This window comes from Lepisosteus oculatus, chromosome 1 (genome assembly GCF_040954835.1).
Source record: "Lepisosteus oculatus isolate fLepOcu1 chromosome 1, fLepOcu1.hap2, whole genome shotgun sequence".
NCBI lineage: Eukaryota > Metazoa > Chordata > Actinopteri > Semionotiformes > Lepisosteidae > Lepisosteus > Lepisosteus oculatus.
In genome coordinates this window covers 36,215,676-36,237,182 of record NC_090696.1, presented here as the reverse complement: position 1 = coordinate 36,237,182, position 21,507 = coordinate 36,215,676, and the positions used below count along the sequence as shown (strand labels likewise).

At 37.5% G+C, this 21,507-nt stretch overlaps 1 protein-coding gene and 1 long non-coding RNA gene across 2 annotated transcripts in view; one reads left to right on the top strand and one right to left on the bottom strand.

Annotated features, from left to right (window-relative positions):
• Window positions 1-21,507, top strand: part of sclt1 (sodium channel and clathrin linker 1) — a 132,001-nt gene that overhangs the window by 20,450 nt on the left and 90,044 nt on the right. The gene's annotated exons all lie outside the window — the stretch shown is intronic.
• The window catches only part of LOC107077096 (uncharacterized), a 49,394-nt gene that overhangs the window by 19,435 nt on the left and 8,452 nt on the right, over window positions 1-21,507 (bottom strand). The gene's annotated exons all lie outside the window — the stretch shown is intronic.

Genomic DNA, 21,507 nt, shown 5'->3' with positions numbered 1-21,507 from the left:
CTTCAGAGGAGAAAAAGGAAAAGGCAACAAACAAAATTACATTCAAAGTTTCAGTTCAGCCCGAACCTTTAAGGTAATTAATTCATGTTTAAGCAGTATTAATGAGTTGTGGATTTTGTTATCCGGTGCTTATAAAACAATGCTGCAAGGAACAGCACGCAGACGAAATATGCAGTGTGAGTACATTATTACAGTCACCTCTCCCATGGGGGAGGTCAGGGAGGAAGAATCCCTGGACCTTCCCCTGTTCCTCCTGCCCAAGAAGCCGGAAGAGCAGAACAGGGGATTCCCTGGTGGATCCGACTCTAACAGCTGGCCTTTACATGACACAGGATCTAGAGTTGTTGCTGTCCCTGCTTCCCTCGTGGCAACCAAGTCATTATTGTTTGTGACTGTAAAAAAGGTCATAAAAACTCAAATGAAAATAAATGGTGTGGTTACTAAACCCCATTCCTTTTGATACTGTAATATGTAAAAATGCAATTGCACTGCCAGTTCATTTTCTGTCTTGTGATCTCTGTGAGTTAACAAGAGTTCTACATCTACTTTAGTCTCACTTTTTACCCAGCAGGTTCTCATCCAGGGACAGGTTCCAAATGATGTTTTGGGGGGCACACCTGTAGTTTGGTCAGCATTTTGCTGTTTTATTAAGTGAAAGTATACTGTACCTTGACTGCAGTTTGGGGTCATTGTGTTCTAACGAGAGACAATTATGACACCTTTTGTAAAAGGGTAAGAGTACAAAAGCTTTTTGTTAGAATTTTTTGTGTCATTTGTTTCTTCTAAATGTTTTTGGTTATATTTATATCTGGCATATGACAAATAATTTGTCACTTTGATGTAACTGTTGGGCTTTGATAAGCTGTCCTCTGGTGTTGGCGTTGTTCTTAACTTTGCAGTAATAAAGACTAAGCAGTGCCACTATTGTACAGACCTGAAAGATTTTATTCTTCTTTAACTAAATACCTAAACACCATGTTTAATCAGACGCTGAGACACGCTGCAGCCAATTAGCCCAATTTCCTGCACTCATTAGAGAAGGATTATCTTTATTAATGAATAGCTTAATCAAATTGGATTCTCCAAAAAATGGTAAAACAGAAACAACACATACAATTTAATTTTAGGCATAGATGATGGGGAATTGGATGGGTTAGAAATAACACTGAACTTCACCTGCATAAGAAGTGTGAATGCTGAGAAAGCTTTACATTTTAATGCCTACAAGCGTTTCAGCTGAGAATATAAGCAAAGCTCTGATAAGCCTCGGAATTAAAATATAATAAGAAATAAGATCCTTTGGGTTCTCAAATCCTTTTTAATCTTTCAGATGAAAAAGACCAGCCTTGCATTTGGTCAGTCTTCAATTGTAGAGACGTGATGCCTTTTCAGTCCTAATATTTTGAAGAATTCATAATGCACAATCTGTGATTTTAGATGAAAAAGAAAAACTTTATCTTTGAAGAAAAAGTTGTTACTTCATAAAACAGGTTCATAGTAAAGTCTCTAATCCAATTAATAGATCAGTTTGTTGTCTTAGGAAGCAAACAGTACAACTGCACAAAGATGAAGAGTTCCTTCTCATCCTAAACATTAAGAGAATTGAGTTCTTTGGGGACACAATCAAAGGACTGATAAGCTTTTGTTCTGGAGCTCAGGAAAGACTGATTTAATTGGCTATGCATATGTCACGTTTAAGAATATCTGAAAGTGTGGTTCATATTCTATATTAATCAGCATTTGTTAGGGATATTCTATGTCAGATACTCCACGATAATATAAACTAACATAGTTATTGCTATTTTGCATTACACAGCAGGTTTCCTATATGTTTAACCAGAGAAATGACTGAGAGCATGATGAGTATGTACAATTTATGCCCGCTTCCCATCCCTCTCCACTGTTTAATTTCATCACTATATCCACAGCAAATCATCAGACAAATGTCCTTGTCACTTGAAAACAACAAAGCATGCAGAGACAACCAATTTAGTGACCTATTAGCAATAAAATGATTAACAGAAGCAGCAGTGTTGGATCTAGCTGTGTGCAGCTCTATGTTGCCACCACCCAGAATGTATCTCAAAATGTATCCCAGACTTTCTGGATGAAGTAATGATTCCAAACCACTCGAAACATCGACAGGCCTAGTGGAAGACATATAAGGTCAATCAGAGCATATTGTGATAAAGGTCGTGAAACCCAGCTCCAAAATGCTACAGGTGTCCATGTTTCAGTACAGACAGTATAGAGACATCCTCATGAAGGAGAAATGATACCAAGCAGGCTGTTTATTTAGATAATGAACTGTACAACAGATGGACATGTCAGATGGACCACAAAAGATTAACAGATAATTCCTATTTCAATATAGACAATATGGAAAGAGAAGTATCAGAGAGAGACTTCTGTCCAATAAGTTGCAAAGCATGCCATATATGAGGGGGAGGGAATTTCCAGATGGGGTTGAGGTTTATGTGGAAGGTAAAATAGACCTGTATTTTTGCTGTAATGACACATTGACAGGTGTGGAGTTACAAAACTGAAATCTTTTACTATGTGAGAACTTTTAAGGACGTCATAGGTCTCAACTTCATTTTGAAATGTGAAAATCTCTATCATGCAGCAGTTCTTAACCAGTGCCTGGAAAAGCTGACTGTATACAGAATGAACTGTCTCCAGAGATACTGACCAATCTTCCCCAACCCTTCCCACCCTCCCAACCTCTGTTTACTTCCCTTCTCTCTGGTAAGCGGCTTAGGTCTGTCAAGACAAGGACTTCTAGGTTTCATAAAAGCACCTACCAGGAGGCTGTGGAGTGCAGAAATTCTGCCCTTTCATTTTGACATTTTTTCACGGCTCCTTATTAGTCTATCAGGCCCCACTGTTATTCATTTTATTGCCAGTCTGTGTTAATAATGGTTTGTGAACGTGTTGGGTGCATGCTGTCTATTATAGTGTAACGCAACGGGGGCTCAGGCGGGCGCCCTTGCCGCATCTGGTAGGCCCCATCCCGACTGAGGCTCGAACCCGGGACTTCCGCGTCTCTCTGCAGTGACCTAGCCCCGTGAGCTAAAGAGAGATCTCTCTACAGCCCAGTAGCTGTAGTCCTGCTATCACAGGGAAGGGCGGTGACGTCACCTGCTCTGGTACGCCGGCTCTTACACAGTGCCTGTTGGCCGTAAGCGTTACAATAGGCTTTATGTTTATATTGCATGTCTTTAATTGTATGAGATCAACAAACCAGATTCCATGCAACTGGTTGTTATGGCACTAAAATATTGAACTTGAACCGAAATCATGCCTTATCTGTTCATATTGCACAGATGCGGAATCTAGATTGTTCTAGACGAGGAGACATATTCCCCAGCATCAACTCTGACATTTGATTAGCAGGTTGACAATGCTGGAATGATGCTAAAGGTCACCACACGGAATATTTAATTTCAACTGTTTCTGGCACCTGCCTTGCATTTTGCAGACAATGGCCAAGACTGTACAGTCATCTATCACGTCATGGCCCTTTCCTACCTTTCCTAAAAGTCGCATGTATAAATGGGATCTACTACATTAATGCCCCAAAAAGATATTCATCTATGCAATATATTTTCCTTAATGTAGTAATTACTTCAGTATGGCTAGCAAATGTTGAGAAGTATGTATGAAAAAGCTTTTCAAATTTACAATACTTTTTTGGAAGTAAAAATGCACTGAGCCTCAAGACTTTTTTTCAGAAACCACTTCCAACAACTAGCATTTCTATCCCCGGTGCAATCTCCTCTTATAGAATTGTTTTTTTAAAGCGCTGACCAAGTTATGAACCATTACTTTAGTAAGCAGGTTAGCAGGGTTTCCCTATAATAGATTATGATTTAGACCTAGGATCATTTTTTAAAGAAATTTTGTTTAATTGCCTTTTGGGTGTCTGGTGATTTTTTCAGGTTGCATCACACAATGACTGGTTGCCACCAGAAATCCTTATATCAGAAGCCACTAGCTATGTTATTACTTTGCCAATCAAAAATAAATTGAACTACAAACTACCTGCAGCATTTAGCATTTAGACTTTATGCCATTCAGGATGTGATCTTGCATTGGTAATATGCATACCATGCAAAATCATTGGTTTCAAATTTTTATGGATTTCAAATTATTTTATGGGATAAGCTTCAAAATTATTGAATATTTCAACCCAAACCAAATACAAAAATGCATGGATGCATTTCTCTACCAAACATACTGTATCTGTTTGAATATAGTGTGAAAACACTACAAAATATTTGAAACATGTGAAAACATGAAATGTATTACTATACGGTACGTGCTGTTTATTCATGTATACCACCGTTTAAACATGTTTTTCTTGGATTTTAATGTGGAATATGTCATATTTAATACTGTACAGTATGTAATATGAAATCAAGATAAAATAATCAGGAAAAAATACTCTTTCATGTATTGCCATTTTTAATTAAAAGTGGAATGGTTTTTGAGCTGCAATACAGTATGCAGTCTTTTAAAAATTTATATTGCAAACATTAAGCAGAAATGTGGTTGGTCCACCTTTAACTGGAGAAATATTTTGCCTCTTATTCTAAAAGTGCTCATTGTCTATTTGTGAGAATGTTTGAAGAGCTTATGGATATTCAGCATGCTTTTTGAAAGCAAGATACCAAACTGATTTCCTGGAGTTGTAAACAAAAAAAGCTACTGTAATACAAAGTCCACCTATGAGTTTTTTCTTTCCACTGACCTGAGATCATACTATTGCTATGCTAATGCTGCAATTTCCATGCAGACTACGCCATTTTAAAGCTTGGATTTTTTTTCTTGTTGGTTAGAGATATAATCATCATGGTTTAAGACAGGATTTTAATCAGAAAAGTACATAGTTGCTGCTCTGATCTTCTATACATCATGTAAAGCAGATCTCCATGCCATCTCCAACAGACTAAAAAATAAAATGATTAAGTAAGAATATGATTAGTAATGATAGAAATTAAGTAAAGACATGCTTTATGTTTATACTTCTGCTATTGTCAGACCTCTGACAGCATAGATACATTAAATATTATGGCAAACACAGCCTGAGACTGCAGACTATATAAATCTCCTGATTTATATCTAGGTACTGTATGAAATCAGAATCCTGAAACAAAGATGAAATTCTGCAGGTGAGTGATTAAAAATCAAAGAGCTTCTGTAAGGTACTAATCACTTTAGTCATGTCATTGTTATTCAGTGTAATGATAAGCCTAGTTTCTTTTAGTGGTCTACAGATTTTATGATTGACTGTTTGAAGGGATGGATAATATTATCTTTGCCAGAGAAGCTGCTACTTTTGATATGAGGACAGATGGGGAAGCGAGAAAAACTCAGTTTTTTTCTTTTATAAATTCAAGGTAGATTTTCTTAAATCTAGCTGAAACTATCAGTGTTAGCCATCATCACTTAAAATGATCAAAGGGTTTGCATTTTAAATTGTATAATTAACAGGATACCATTCTATGCTTAACTGAGTTACTTGGCCCCCATAAACATTACTTCAGATTTTTATGCTTTTTAATTCTGTTAAGAATATCTGTACATTTTGATTAAAGATTGTGTTAAATACCTACTGTATTACATAGTTTCTTCTTTAATCGGCCCCTGTCTTATCTCTGCTGCTCACTGAATGTGTGCATTTGCAGTTTTCCTAGATTCTGCTGGCCTTGTCATTGAAAGTGATGTCAGTTTTTTTCTTGTAAAAAATTGTCCCTTTTTATCCTGAGTGCTACAACCCTTGTGGTTTTGTGCATGTATTTTATTAGTGATACATGGAGTTGTCCCTGCTGACATTGTGCAGGTTGGTCCCGCTCTCTTACAATTAAACAATAAATCCAGAATGAAGCAAAATCCAAGCAATATAATGATCCTTTATTAACCAGACAAGCCAACTGAGAACACATTATCATTTACAATGACAGCCCAGGAAGTGCCCATTTATTCAGCAGGCTATTGTACTGGAGCAGCAGGAGCAAATATCTTGTTCCAGCACTGCCAATTCAAGAATCTCCACCCCCCTACTTCCAGTTTAATGTCTCACTAGTCAACGCAATACTACCTCATTGCACAGCCTGTCCTAAACTGTGGTTTCTCTTTGAGATTTTTTTATTTATAGAACCAAATAATACCCCCAAAAAAACAGAATTCAGTACAAAAGTAAAAATTGGAACAGAGAAGAAAGAGAAAGAGTGAGCAAGGAGGCTAACTCAACTGAAGATAAGATAAAGCATCTGATCATGTGTCAGCCTTTGCACCTACAAAATGTAGGCTAGCTGTACACACTGTACTTTCAGATAAATAATTTGCAACCAAAGGTGCTTTAACACTGTGGCATTGGAGGACCTATGTCCATGAATCCCCTTTTACTATGGGAAAATGTAGAACTGGGACCAAACCAACCCCTGTGGAATAAACCTGCCTAGCCCTAGTACAGTCCATGATCTAACAGCCTTTCTGTATCCCCTTTAGTTGTAATCTTAGCTCTTGTAGTATCAGTAGCAGTAGTAGTATCAGACACCCACTATTGTGTAAACAACAACAACCTTCCTGGGACTAAAACCCTTTAACAACACAGAATCCGTCTCCCAACAATTCGTCATTTCACAAGCATATCTCGCTCTGAGATTTTACCAGTGTGTTCCCTATTCCAAGAGAGGATAACCTTATTTTACGAAGGAATCTGATGACCATTAGCTGGATTTGATTCCTCAGCCTACTTCCTGATAATGTGCACTCCATTCTTTCTCTCTGGAGTGTCCCTAAGTCGCCCTCTAGTGGTCTAAACCAGTGTTGGCATTCCCAGATCCAACTACTCCGTTATAAAAGTATGCCAGTCTCCACCCTACCTCATAAAATACATTTCTAGGCAAGTTAGACCTGGGAATAGAACAATCTATGCCCAAAGATTGAAATTAACTTGGGAAGCATCACTGAGTACGAACGGGAGCAGGAGCAGTTGAGAGCTTAGCTGCACAGTCACATCTGTTGCGTCCCAAAGCACGCCAGTATCATACAACCAAAGTGTTATGAACACCCGCCTGACTGCATTTGGGACAGAGAAGTTCAGGGAAGCAATTGTCATCTGGAACTACTGTTATGGTGTTGCACTCAAGTTTCAGTTGTGACCCAAACTCTTGGCCACTTACACTGTAACCTTCCAAATGAAACTAGTCTTAATCGTTAATTTTTTCTAGGTTTTGTGGTAGAAGTGAAATGGGTGTCATGGAAAATAATAACAGAAAGTGTATTCATTCGTATACTCAAGATCCTATCATGCAGTACAGCATTTAAAGAGCTCCTAATACAGGATTTAGTAGTCTCACAGTTGAAGTTAAAATGCCATGTTTAACATTGAGTGCTTTCTGGAAGCAAGCCAAGTGAATACAGAACAAGGGCGCAATCAGATATAAGGACTGGAAATATATTTCCAGAGGTAATCTGCTACAGAAAAGATGGAGAAGCTAAAGCAGTCATTACAAGAATATATTTTGTGTCGGCAGGAAACACGAATGCTTTACCTCATTATTTCCTAGGTGCCAGGCATTACTGAAATGTAAATCATGTGTGAATATTTAGGGATAGGGACATTCTTGTTGAAATGGTATTCAGTGCTCCAGTGCTGGATTAAAAAAATAATAAAATCCCTTAGCTTTAAGAAGGACATAATAGAGAAATTCTTAGTTTAAGTCTCACATACATTCAGGGACTGCATCAAAAAACATTGGGCCCATAAGCACAGCTTAATACAGCACCTTTAAAGTATAAGAATCACAAGAGAGATGCAACATTCACAAGCACTACTAAAACCGTTGATTGTAATATTTATCCTCCTATCAACTGCTACAGGAACAGCCTATTTTTTATTGTGCAAGGGTGAACAACTATTTAATTTTGAAATCTGTGAATATCAGTAGACTGGAGACAGGACTCCCGAAGTTAAATGTTTTTGTTTTCTTTAAACAATCTCCACAATTGTTTTGACGATTTAAAAGCAAGCTTTGAATTGCTGAAAAAGATGAGACACTGAGACACAAACGCATCCACACGTGAGAGCTCTTGGATGGTCTTGTAATAAAATGAGTTTGTTGGGTTTGTTGGTTGATTGATTCACCATTAGAAAATATTTTCTAAAGAGAAGTAAATATTTAGTGAAGACAGTTTAGTGTTTCTTTCCATATATTCTGTTGTTGCTTGCAAGGTTACATTTCAGAAGCAGGATCCATTTTAGGGCTTTCCATCTGCTGGTTTGTATTTTTATTGATGTGAATAATGGGCTGCTCTTTTCAGAACTAGCAGAGAATACTAAGTGTCCCCATTTATTGTTCCTGTAGAAATGATTGTTATCAATAGAGGCATTTGCTATTTTTCTCAAAAAAAAGTATAAAAGGCACAACTGAGAAAACCTTCCTTGTTGTCACTTAGGAAAAATGCCGGCTTCACAACGAGAATAATTCAGTTTATTATAATTTATTTTAAGGACCTTAAAGGTTTGGCACTCAATATCACAACATATGAGGAACAAAACACTCCCAGCTGTAGAAAATAAGGCAGTAATCTCATTGCTGAATTTAACAATATATAATAAACTGACAAAGAACTGTGCAAGTCACTTATTAATGTCATTCAAGACACATTAATCAAGTCGAACTGCATGATAAGAGCAATTTGAGTCACTTTTGGTATACATCTCTAAAAATAATGTCTGGTGCAACTTGCAAATTCTAACCAATAATGCTGACATTGCTGCTGTATATTTGGTTTATTGTGCCTGGTACCTGCTGAGTTTCTTTATTTTTATGAAATGATATGATCTGAGAATGATTGTCAGCCATTTGCAAAGTACTTTACTGTTCCGTTTTGATTTTGAAAATCTAACATTATAAGAGTGTCATTTACAGCATTATTTACTATAGCTCAGAACAGAATTTAATAGCAAAGAGAAAGGAAAGCTTGGCAGCTTATGAAGTTTCTTTTAAAGTGCAACTTAATTTTAATATCGAACCCTATTTTTTTACAGAGCAGCTGACAGGTGTAATCCAGCCTGTGGATTGCAGTATTACTCTCTCTTTCTCAGCTGTTGTTGGCGCGGATTAAAGAGCTTCCTTCTGATCATTTACACCATCGGTCTTAATTATTCTGAGAGCTGCAGCATTGAGGTTTATGCATTTCTTAATGATCGTCTTTGTGAAGGTGCTCTGGGCTGACTTCAGGACCAGATGTTCAGCTTTAACTTGTCTTCCTCTTTCATTTCCTTATGTCTCGGAAAGTTTATGTAGAGTAGACACAAAATAAAGGCAGACAGATTAATCATAGTCTCAGCAGGAAACCCAGAACCTGTGCTTCTTATCTTATGAACACTGCAAACACATTGGCCTGTAAAACACGCCGGGTGGACCTACCCCTACAGGCCATTTGTATTTTCTTATTTTTTCACAACAAGCTCTTTTGCTAGCTCCTTTTAAAGGTGATGAAAGTAAAAATGTTTTGCCTTCTTTAAAGAAAGCTTCCATACTGGAAGGACAGTTTCCGGTCAGGTCCAAGTCAAAGCAACATCCATAATACAGATGTACAGAAGAATCAATAAAAAATACTGAAAGAGCTAAAGCAGCACTAAGGAAATTCATTCAATTGTACATAATGAGTATCGTCCATATACTGTATATACTGTGATGCACTTCACTGATACATAATTGAAGTATGCTTCTAAAAGCTGCTAAGCTGTCACTGCTATGTTTCTGAACCTGTCAAGGGTCAAAGCTCTGATGGCTGGCAGAGTTTAGTTTGTGCATTAAATTAAGAAGAATCAAGATCTCAGTTACTGGTCTGCAGCAAAGGTTTTCCATGACCCCCTGTGAGGACCGCTGGGCTTCGGCAGGCAACAGTTGTTGTTTTCTTTTCCATTGTGGAACTGTTGTAACAGGCCTTGGGATCCTTATTTGTGATGAAGGCCAATGAATAAATTGCTATTCAATCATTCAATCTTACATTCATTAATATCTTCAACATACAAGGTAATGTTAACTGAAATATGCTCTCAACCCACACATTTCCAATATTTAATAGCCTGAGGTATAGCTGTTGAGTTATGGAAATGCCCTTGGGTACAGTAGTCAATGTGAACATTTCCCTTCCCCCTCCTACACACACACACCACACATGAACAAGGAAATATTAAGTACATTGATTTTGAGTAAAGCCTCTTTTTTCTCAGCTTTTGTAATAGCCTCTTGGGATGAAAATGTTTGTGTCTCCTTTCTATTTCTAGAAAAGGTGTTTTATTTCCTCATAAAATGGAAGGACAATAGACTCACAGTACTTATTACCATATATTCCAAAACTACTTCTGTGGATGAAATGGTCAGAAGTTTTTGCAAGTAAGAGTCTTTCTTTTTCATACATATATACATTCAATTTAATTCTGCTTTCTTTCATTTTCCACTTCAGTTTAATTGAGCTCTCTACTTTGCAAAGTCACAGCATGCTGTTCCCTTGCATTTGCATATGGTGTCCGTTTATACCTCCAGAACAGCAGCAACAGAGACATATTGAAAATAAATTACCACAGTTTTAAAACCCAAGACCTAACAGGAGATGCTTAACGAGATAAGGGAAGCAGCATTCTTAATTCAAAGCAGATCCATAATTAGCATACGAGCTATCAAATCCCGTATGAAAAAATCCAATAGCAAACTAAGCATTGGCCTTTCCAAGGATAAAAGAGGTAAGAAAAAAAGTTACCTAAAGACAAAGAATTGCACATAGAATTCTAATTTTTCCCATGAGAGTTGGTTCAAAAGCATGGGCCTGATGCCCTTTAGGTATCTGACATAACATGACTAGTTAAAAAGAGACCGCAGGAGAGGGAGGGGGGACATCAGCTGCAAACAGACGAATTTCTAATCATTTGTCAGGTGGACAAAGCCTCCCGAGGAACACGGAATTATGTTCTGCCAGACACTGAGTCAATAAGATTATGTGAGATCATATTAATCCCAAATATGAGGTGCTTGAGAGCTTATTTGTGCATCAATTGAAGAAATAACACTTACTGGGGGATTTTATTTACTCTGCGACAGGGCCAAGGTTAGCCAGCTTTGGAGTAATTTAAAAAACCCAGCTGCGATAACAAAGGAACGCATAATTAGACTACAAGTCACGAAATGAATTTGTGCGATCTTGACATATATTGATGGTATTTATAATTGAGTGTCACCCAGTATATTAAAGATGACTCTGTACACATACAGTAGCTTGAAAAAAAGACAGAAAAGAATCAGGTATTAAGAGTGTACAAATCAAGACGCTTTAGAAAAGAGTTGTACATCAGGTAGAACTATGCAAATTTAATTTAAATTGTTTTTACAGGCTTTCATCAGTGAAAGCTTGGCCCAACTTTGACAGCAGTGGCAGACCCTCGAAAAACTTTCCAATACAAAACTATTCATTGAGCACATCATTAGGCCAGCAGCCATATCACCCTGCAAATCACAACTGGCAACCCACTGAAGCTAAGCAGGTGTGAGCCTGGTCAGTACCTGGATGGGAGACCTCCTGGGAAAAATTAAGGTTGCTGCTGGAAGAGGTGTTAGTGGGGCCAGCAGGGGGCGCTCACCCTGCGGTCCATGTGGGTCCTAATGCCCCAGTATAGTGATGGGGACACTATACTGTAAACAGGTGCCGTCCTTTGGATGAGACGTAAAACCGAGGTCCTGACTCTCTGTGGTCATTAAAAATCCCAGGGCGCTTCTCAAAAAGAGTAGGGGGCAATTTCCAATTGACCCTTACCAGTCATGGCCTTATAATCCCCCTCTATGAATTGGCTTCATTACTCTGCTCTCCTCCCCACTGTTAGCTGATGTGTGGTGAGTGTTCTGGTGCACTATGGCTGCCGTCACATCATCCAGGTGGATGCTGCACATTGGTGGTGGTGGAGGGGAGTCCCCATTACCTGTAAAGCGCTTTGAGTGGAGTGTCCACTCAAGTGGACTTATATAAGTGTAAGCAATTATTATTATTATTATTATTATTAGAAACCAGACCAAAACATACATGAAACTACCTCAAAATAGCTTGCAGTTCAACATATGGCACCATATTGCACATCACAATGCAGATGATGTGAAAAATAAATGAATTATTAAACACTGAACAATAATCTGCGTGTAAATGTGTATTCTAGCATACAGTACCTATCTAAGTAGGGACTCAGAGACTGATACAAACCCACAAAGTGGGTTCTTAGCTGCTATTTGGACCTTTTGCATACCTGTATATGTAACAGATTAATTTTAATGCTGTTCCTGTTTTCATAGTATCCTAGCCTACGATTGTGTGTGGAGTCGGTGGATATAGCAAAAGCAGCTTGTCTCACTCTAGAAGCCAGGAAGGGACAAGTAAGGGAGAGCAGATTGAGGAACAGACTGCAGAAGAAGGATTCAAGCCCTTTTAATTGTGTGTTGTCCACCAAGCATTTTAAGTCAAAGGAGTTTCTTGTAGGAATGCAAAATACATCAAAGTTGAACTGAAAAAAAAACCTGCAACATGATTGATAAAGAAAAAAAAATCATTTTTTAAAGACGTTTTTACTACAGTTTAAGAGCAAAAGCTATTATAAGAATATCTGGAAGCCTGTCCAGTGCGTACAGAAGCAAATACTCAGTTACTCAGGTGGGGATGTGGGCAGCGCTATTATCTAACAGTCTCAAGCACACACCAGAGTTGCCCAGTTAGTATTTCTAAGTGAAGCCGATTCCAAGGGAAACATTCTGAAAACTTCAGCAGACGAACGTGGTTCAGATAAACAAAATCTGTGGTATTTTTTTGCATCAGTGGTGAAGTTAAATTTATAAACTTAAATGTCAATGATATCTCATTGACACACTGCTGACAGCTGCCCATTTCAATCTTTTTCATGACTTGCCCAAGGTCTTCCCCCAGAAACTGACGTCACTTTTCCCTCAGAACCAAAGATAAGTTTAGCGCTTAACTAACTTTAGTGAACTAATATAAGTTTACTTTGTTTGGCTAATTGTTTTTAACGGTTTGAGGAAATCCAAAATCAAGGAAGTACTACAACATGTTGGCCATAGGTGCTGAAAATGGAAGCCATTCATGAAACAACAAGAACCCTGTAGTGATGTTAGAATACAAGCATGTTCAAGCTGGTTATGTTAAGCAATTCTTTTAATGGTGAAAGATTTAATCATTTCATTCCTGTAGTAACACATTTGATATTAAAATCAGATTAGGACAGATCCCTGCTGTGATAACGATCACAGAACCACACTTTCTTCAAAGAAGCAACTCCCTGAAGGAAGAAAATTTGCAGTGAGAAAGAAACAGTTGTACATTACAGTATGTTGCATAAGGTAGCAACTTAGAAATCATTGAGCAATGATTTGTTTAAAAAAACATGACATTAAGCTTTTATCTTATAACCATTTTAAAAAAAATAAAGAATATCTACATTAAACTTCTGTCATGAACTCACAGGACAGTATTTCTTTGTTGTCTCCATTTTGTAGTACATGATGACTGAGGAAACATGAAATAGCCAAGTAATTTATTCAGCCTGGGCAACTGTCACAGAAGGCATCATTTTACAATACTTACTGCATCAGAACACTTCAGCCAGTCTGATTCTTATCATTTCACTAAATGGAAATGTGTCTAAACCCTGGTGGTGTTATAGCTGAACTTTAAGATTTAAAACTTAGATTGAAAATTAGATTAACATAGATACAAATGACATCAAGTCTGATCTTATCAATTTGAATTCCTTTCTCACACCATCTCACTTAATTATATACTTTTCAGAAAATAAATAATGTTTCATTACTGGTATTCAATATCAAATATTTCCTTCTTCACATTTTCTAATTTTTTAGCTTGAGACTCTATGACACTCAGGAGTGCCTGCACTCTGAAATCATTTATTCCTTTCAAAAACTGTGAACTCATGAACAAAAAAGCTTCTCATCTGATGTAACACCCATGATAATTTGCGAAAGTCATTTAAGTAAAGTACTGGCATTCACAAAAAAGCAATTGCACAATTAAGACCAGTGTCATCCTGGTAATTCACAGAAGGAATTAATATTCACCTTACATTTTATAAAAAAGTTAAACAGAATTGAAAAGCTGTTTAAAACAGACACAGACTCTGAAGAAAGTATTTTTGTAGGTGTATTTCATGGAACAAAGTAAAAAAACAAATGAGCAGAGACTCTTAATCCCACAGTTTCCACATGAAATAATTCTGCATCTGGTATTTCCAGATACACTATATAGTTACATCTAGGTCATCCAGGTTTGAAAACCTTTGAAAAGAACAATCTTATGCTAGCAGACTATTAACTTCTTTTTCTACTGATGTTGACCTATAAATTGGGTTCAACTTGATAAGTGTTCTGGGAAAAAAAACATAGCACGGTTAAGATCTGGTCACACAATGGTGGAAACGTCCATACCTTGTTTGTTGCGTCTTTGAGAGGGTGAAAGAGAAAGGTTAAAAAAGAAAAAAGAAGCTTTATGTTCAGCTGTCAATGATTATAATTTGTGTGGACAAATGCACCTCTCAAAGTAGAACAGCCTAAGGAATGAATAAACTCTCAGAGCACTGTGCCTTCTCATAACAAGAAATTCTACATTCTAACAATATAAGTTTTTTTATTGCAGCAGATTCCTTCAAGAACGGGTTGGATGAGATCCTCTTATGGGCCAAATGGCTACACCCCATTTCTGAGCTTTCTTGCCTTTAATTTTAGTTTATTTCTTGTTTATTTTTATTGTATGTAATGTAATGGATCTACACAGTGCTTTACATACTGTATTGGAGGGGCCCCTGTTCATCCACTTATGATGTGCAGACTCAGCCCTGGTCATGCAGTATATGGCAGCCACTATGCATCAGCAGCCCCACTACAGGGTAGATCAGGTTAGAAAAGTGAGAAATGGCTTCACCAGTTAATTAAGGAGGGACTTCAACAGGCCACGTTGTGTAAGAGTGTGCTGCTGTGATATAGCTATCCTAGACGTCCAAATACCCGTGTGTGGTCTTTCAGGGTAGTGGGTTTGATGCCCACGTGGGCTGATCAGCTAAGATATTTGGAGGTGTGCCTGAGAAGGAATTTAGAATCTGGAGTTTAACCATACAGTATAGAGAACATAACAACAATAGTGTTCAAACAGATACATTGAGAAGAATGTGGCTGGAGATAAACTCATATTGAAACATCATTCCTTTTTGTGACTTACATGACAGTCTACTCTATCTTTGGAAGGAACCATGTTTCCATCGCTGAACCATTTTAAAACACTAGAAAGATTTATTTTAGAGTAAGTATATACTGTACTAAGTAAACATTGACAACTCACACTGCCATCTATCCATTATCATAAAGCCACTCTTCCTGGTTACTGTTGTAGCAAGCTGTATTTGGGAAATAGAGGTCTGGACTGAGAGCACACAGCTGGGGTAATGTCAGGGCTACAGAGATGGGTACAATTTGGAACAATCAATCACACACTGGTTGCACGTATTAAGAAGGCTGATGGAAACCAGTGCACTCAGAGAAAACCCACACAACCACTATTAGCATATGAAAACTCCACATACTGTATACTGTAATCAGACTGAAAACTGAACAACTCCACACCAATGGAACAAAGAGGCATTACAAAGATATTAAAACAGAAAAACAGTTTGTTTTATTCACTGGCTAGTTAGTGGAATTCTCTACCCACATGAATGCCTTCTAAACAGGAAAACATTTCTTTAAGTCTTTGGTTAATATTTGAACTTCTGAAACCTAGACAATAGTACAAAGTTGTACATTTTTTCCACAGTTGGGACTACCTGGTCATTTTGCCCAAAGCAGAATTGCATTTCTAATGCACAAAGTCATGCAAAAAGTTAAGTAACCTTTACCTAGGATAAGTAAAATTGAGCAAAATATTGATGGTCAGAAGACAAGAAAATGAAGATTTGAGTTTTAAAATAATGAAGGAATCTACTTACAGTATCACTTCCATTATAAAGAAATAAACTGCAAGAAATGAATAGAGCTACTGCTTTTCTTTATACTTCTTTTTTATTTAAATAAAGGGACAATTATTCATTCATCTTATATTATGGCTATTTTTTCCAGACACATCCTAAGGCATTCATTTCATTCGGCAAAGCAGACATATATCTTGTTATTTTGTAGAGAAAAAAGAGGTATATATACTCTATAAAGGGCAGTATGCGCTAAGCCTGGAGAGTAATATGAAGTTTATTTTAATATTTTAGGTAGCTACAGTGCCTTGCGAAAGTATTCGGCCCCCTTGAACTTTTCAACCTTTTGCCACATTTCAGGCTTCAAACATAAAGATATAAATTTTTTATTTTATGTGAAGAATCACCAACAAGTGGGACACAATTGTGAAGTGGAACGAAATCTATTGGATTTTTGAAACTTTTTTAACTAATAAAAAAATGAAAAGTGGGGCGTGCAAAATTATTCGGCCCCCTTGCATTAATACTTTGTAGAGCCACCTTTTGCTGCGATTACAGCTGCAAGTCGCTTGGGGTATGTCTCTATCAGTTTTGCACATCGAGAGACTGAAATTCTTGCCCATTCTTCCTTCCAAAACAGCTCGAGCTCAGTGAGGTTGGATGGAGAGCGTTTGTGAACAGCAGTTTTCAGCTCTTTCCACAGATTCTCGATTGGATTCAGGTCTGGACTTTGACTTGGCCATTCAAACACCTGGATACGTTTATTTGTGAACCATTCCTTTGTAGATTTTGCTGTATGTTTGGGATCATTGTCTTGTTGGAAGATAAATCTCCGTCCCAGTTTCAGGTCTTTTGCAGACTCCAACAGCTTTTCATCCAGAATGGTCCTGTATTTGGCTGCATCCATCTTCCCCTCAATTTTAACCATCTTCCCTGTCCCTGCTGAAGAAAAGCAGGCCCAAACCATGATGCTGCCACCACCATGTTTGACAGTGGGGATGGTGTGTTGAGGGTGATGAGCTGTGTTGCTTTTACGCCAAACATATCGTTTTGCATTGTGGCCAAAAAGTTCGATTTTGGTTTCATCTGACCAGAGCACCTTCTTCCACATGTTTGGGGTGTCTCCCAGGTGGCTTGTGGCAAACTTTAGACGAGACTTTTTATGGATATCTTTGAGAAATGGCTTTCTTCTTGCCACTCTTCCATAAAGGCCAGATTTGTGCAGTGTAAGACTGATTGTTGTCCTATGGACAGACTCTCCCACCTCAGCTGTAGTTCTCTGCAGTTCATCCAGAGTGATCATGGGCCTCTTGGCTGCATCTCTGATCAGTCTTCTCCTTGTCTGAGCTGAAAGTTTAGAGGGACGGCCAGGTCTTGGTAGATTTGCAGTGGTCTGATACTCCTTCCATTTCAAGATGATCGCTTGCACAGTGCTCCTTGGGATGTTTGAAGCTTGGGAAATCTTTTTGTATCCAAATCCGGCTTTAAACTTCTCCACAACAGTATTACGGACCTGCCTGGTGTGTTCCTTGGTCTTCATGATGCTCTCTGCGCTTTCAACAGAACCTTGAGACTATCACAGAGCAGGTGCATTTATACAGAGACTTGATTACACACAGGTGGATTCTATTTATCACCATCAGTCATTTAGGACAACATTGGATCATTCAGAGATCCTCGCTGAACTTCTGGAGTGAGTTTGCTGCACTGAAAGTAAAGGGGCCGAATAATTTTGCACGCCCCACTTTTCATTTTTTTATTAGTTAAAAAAGTTTCAAAAATCCAATAGATTTCGTTCCACTTCACAATTGTGTCCCACTTGTTGGTGATTCTTCACATAAAATAAAAAAATTATATCTTTATGTTTGAAGCCTGAAATGTGGCAAAAGGTTGAAAAGTTCAAGGGGGCCGAATACTTTCGCAAGGCACTGTATATGTAGTATGAAATATTCTGACATATTAAAAATTGATCTGATGTTAATATTATAATAAAGTTCCCTTCTGTTCATATGGGTAAGTAATTGGGTCCCAAGGGTGTGGAAATGCATGTGAATGCCAGTCCTGGTCATAGATTGTTGGTTTCTTTAAGATATTCTTCATGAAAGCAGAAGCAGTTTTTTTTTCTTTTTTCATGAGTTCTGCCTTAAAATTATAATGCGTCATTCACTTTAATAATCTTCCAATAACAGCTATTGATCTCTCAGTCTAAACATAAAATGGATGTCTGACAATAGTGATTTCACACATACAGTAGCAGTGTACGGGACATAGCAAACCACACAGCTAAACTTTTCAGGGATTGTAACAACTTCTTTCCCCCTGAGTGAAATTGCAGTATTCTGGCCATTCTTTTTCTTGCAGGCATTGTAAGAAATCCATTGAGCTGTTTTGCAGCAATTTTCTCTTTTGTTACAGATAGTGTGTCTGAAACTGGTCTGTCACATACAAACATCAAAGCTTGGGTCTGCTTATATAGAATTCTGTTTAAACTACTGCAAATATTAGTATAGCTTTTCATTGCATTAATGTAACTTCGTTGGTTTGTTGTTAAGTAAGAAAGCTGATCATGGTCCGTATCAATGTATTTTTCCTGTACATCTTACATTTTTTTTACACTAGTCTCACAATTACCATAGATGTCTACTTTACCAAGATTTCATTGTGATTTACTGCATTTTACGCCACTTTTGCTAATTAGCACCAGGATTAATGTTTGTAAGGGACCATTTGCAGCAAATCAAGAAACTTATGTAAGGCTCAGAATGCCTTTTAATTGCCCATATTGTATTCTGTATGTGTGGAGGGGAGGTAAATTACAAGAAATTCCTCATCTACTGCTTGATTCTATGCAAAAAAAAAGCCTTAGAAAAGCAGAGATATTAAAGCTTAAAAAACTTTTATGGGTTTAAAAGCTAGGAGAAGAAATGAATCTCTTGTTGTACTTTAAAGTTGTCTGAGGATGAATAAAAAAGTATTATATGTAACGACATAATAAAATTTCAATTTGCAGGAGGTGTTTATAGTGTAAACGATTTCACACAGCTCTTATACATTCAATAAAGACTCTGTTTATTTCTCCTTGTTGTTTACTATCCCCACGAGCTTTGGCAGTTTAACTGTAAGTACCAATTAAGCCCATTTTGAGGTTACAAGGCCAAAGAGACTTGCACCTTAAGCAACTTTTAAAACCGTGCTAAAAAATAAACACTCATCAGTTTTTCCAACATTATTTTGGGGAAAAAATGCTTTACTGAAAATATGCAAATAGCCAGCTTCAAGATAATTCTCTAACATACTAAAAATGTTTATAATTTTAAAAATATCCACAATTCATAACATCTTACAAACAAGCTATAATGATTACTCTTATCAAATTAACTGAAAATGCGAGGTAATCTCCAGATGCTTAACTGTACCTTTTAAATTTTAAGACAGGCCAGACAATTGCCACAAAACACGATTCAAATCAAAGCTACATACTGTACCCCAGTTTTATGCATGGAAGAAGCCTTCATCAAGAAATGCTTACTTTTATGGGCAGTGCAAAACATTTCTTCTGTTGAAATGTACCTTACAAAGTTATTCTTCTCTTAGAATAGTTAACTTATGATTTCCACCAGAATTGTGATAACCTTTGATGGACATGGTTTTCTTTGTGAGTTATATTGAGAGTGAAGTAGGAATGTATATTCATACAAATTAAATACTGTATACGGGCCTGCCCTGTTGCATCTGTGTGTAATGCCCATGTGAAATACAGAGTCTATACAGGTATACACTATAGAATATACAGTATATCAACAGGATCTGAGTCTTCAGGTTGAATAATCTGTTTTCATAGCATTTGTTGTCTAACCTGAGCTGTAAACAAAAAATGTGATGGTCCTGATTTTACTGAGAGGTCTCTGAAGCCTAAAATAATTAAATGTGCTGCCTTGACTTCAAGATCACTTCTTCTGTATCCTAACATCACGAAACGTGGTACTGATACCCTGGTCTTGTACATCAAAGCTTGAAGCAGATACTCATGTAGATATCTAGTATTTATTTCATAGAAGTGGTGGTGTGTTGTAAAATGTTTTGTGAAAAAACCCAAAGAACTCCACTTTGTTTGGCTGTGCTTTTTGTAATATGGAAGAGCTCTGTGGCAATGACCCTGTTTCACAGAAAAGCTGCAATGATGGTTCCAATCTGTGGTTCCAGCGCAGAGCAAACGTTTGTTCACAGCTGACAACCACACTTGGCATGTTTATAAAGGTAACAAAGAATCTTGCCTGTTATTACTTGGGACTGATTAAGCAACTGTCAGATCAGTGTCATGAGTTAGCCCAGATGTTGTCTGGCGGTGCTGGACAATGTTATATGACCTGTGTAATTCCATTAAGCAAAACGTCAGTTTTGTTTTCAAAATACTAATGATGAAAGAAACTAAACACAATAAATTGCAAAAATTACAAAGATACTTGAATGCTGAAAAGTATTTTTTTAATTAAATAAATCCATAAGCATAATCCATAAACATCAAGAGATATCTATATATATGACTATTTTGTAGACTAGTTTGTTCAGTTACATGAGTGGACATTAGCTCTTGGATGAGGTGATTCCTGACTCATGTCAGAGCTCAGATATACAGTCTTCAGGGAAGAAACGGGCCCTCTTGACACATTTCAGACGGTTGTTTGTTTTTCTGTTTCACAGAACAGATCTGGAGTGTATTGTAAGGAAGCTTCAACGATGAAGACGACATTGATTTGCTTGTAAGTAACCCCCTACCTTCTATTTGGCAGGGTGCCACTCAGTTCAGGACACATTTTAATGGAACATGTTGCTACCTGTCAGACAGCAAAAACAAGAGCAGCAGAAGAAAGGAAGGGGGGTTTCTGTTTCTTAGCTGGGCACAGCAGAGCCCTTCCATTCGCTTCATATAACCTGTCTGCAAACAAGATAGGCAAATGGGATCAGCATGTCCCCATCCAGCTAGGATGAGCAAACCAAAGGCACAACCCTCTCAGCTGAGCCAAAATCAAGTCAGTCATCCACTCCATGCCTAAAGCAGTCCTGAATAATGGTAGATGAGAGTTCAGGGCACTTTATCTTCACTCTGGACACCTAAGGTCATCTATCAACAGTTTCTTTATGACTGTAATAGACAGGCCCTGTAAAACAGTGGTTTTCAGGCCAGGAGGAATATGCATGTAACAAAGAAGTATTTTGAGAACATGTAGTATCTAGGTGGTGCTTACATTATGAAGTACCCATGCTTAAATTCTCATAATAGTAACCTTTCTATTAGAATTGTCTAGAAGATATAACATACTATATAGTATGCTGCTGTGTGCACAAAATAGCTATGTATTCAGGACTGAAAAGATATTAAGATATTATTGCTCTTGCCCCTAGCTTGTCTGTAAATTATGTTTCCAAACTCCTGAATGCTACTATAAATCTATGTACAGTATATA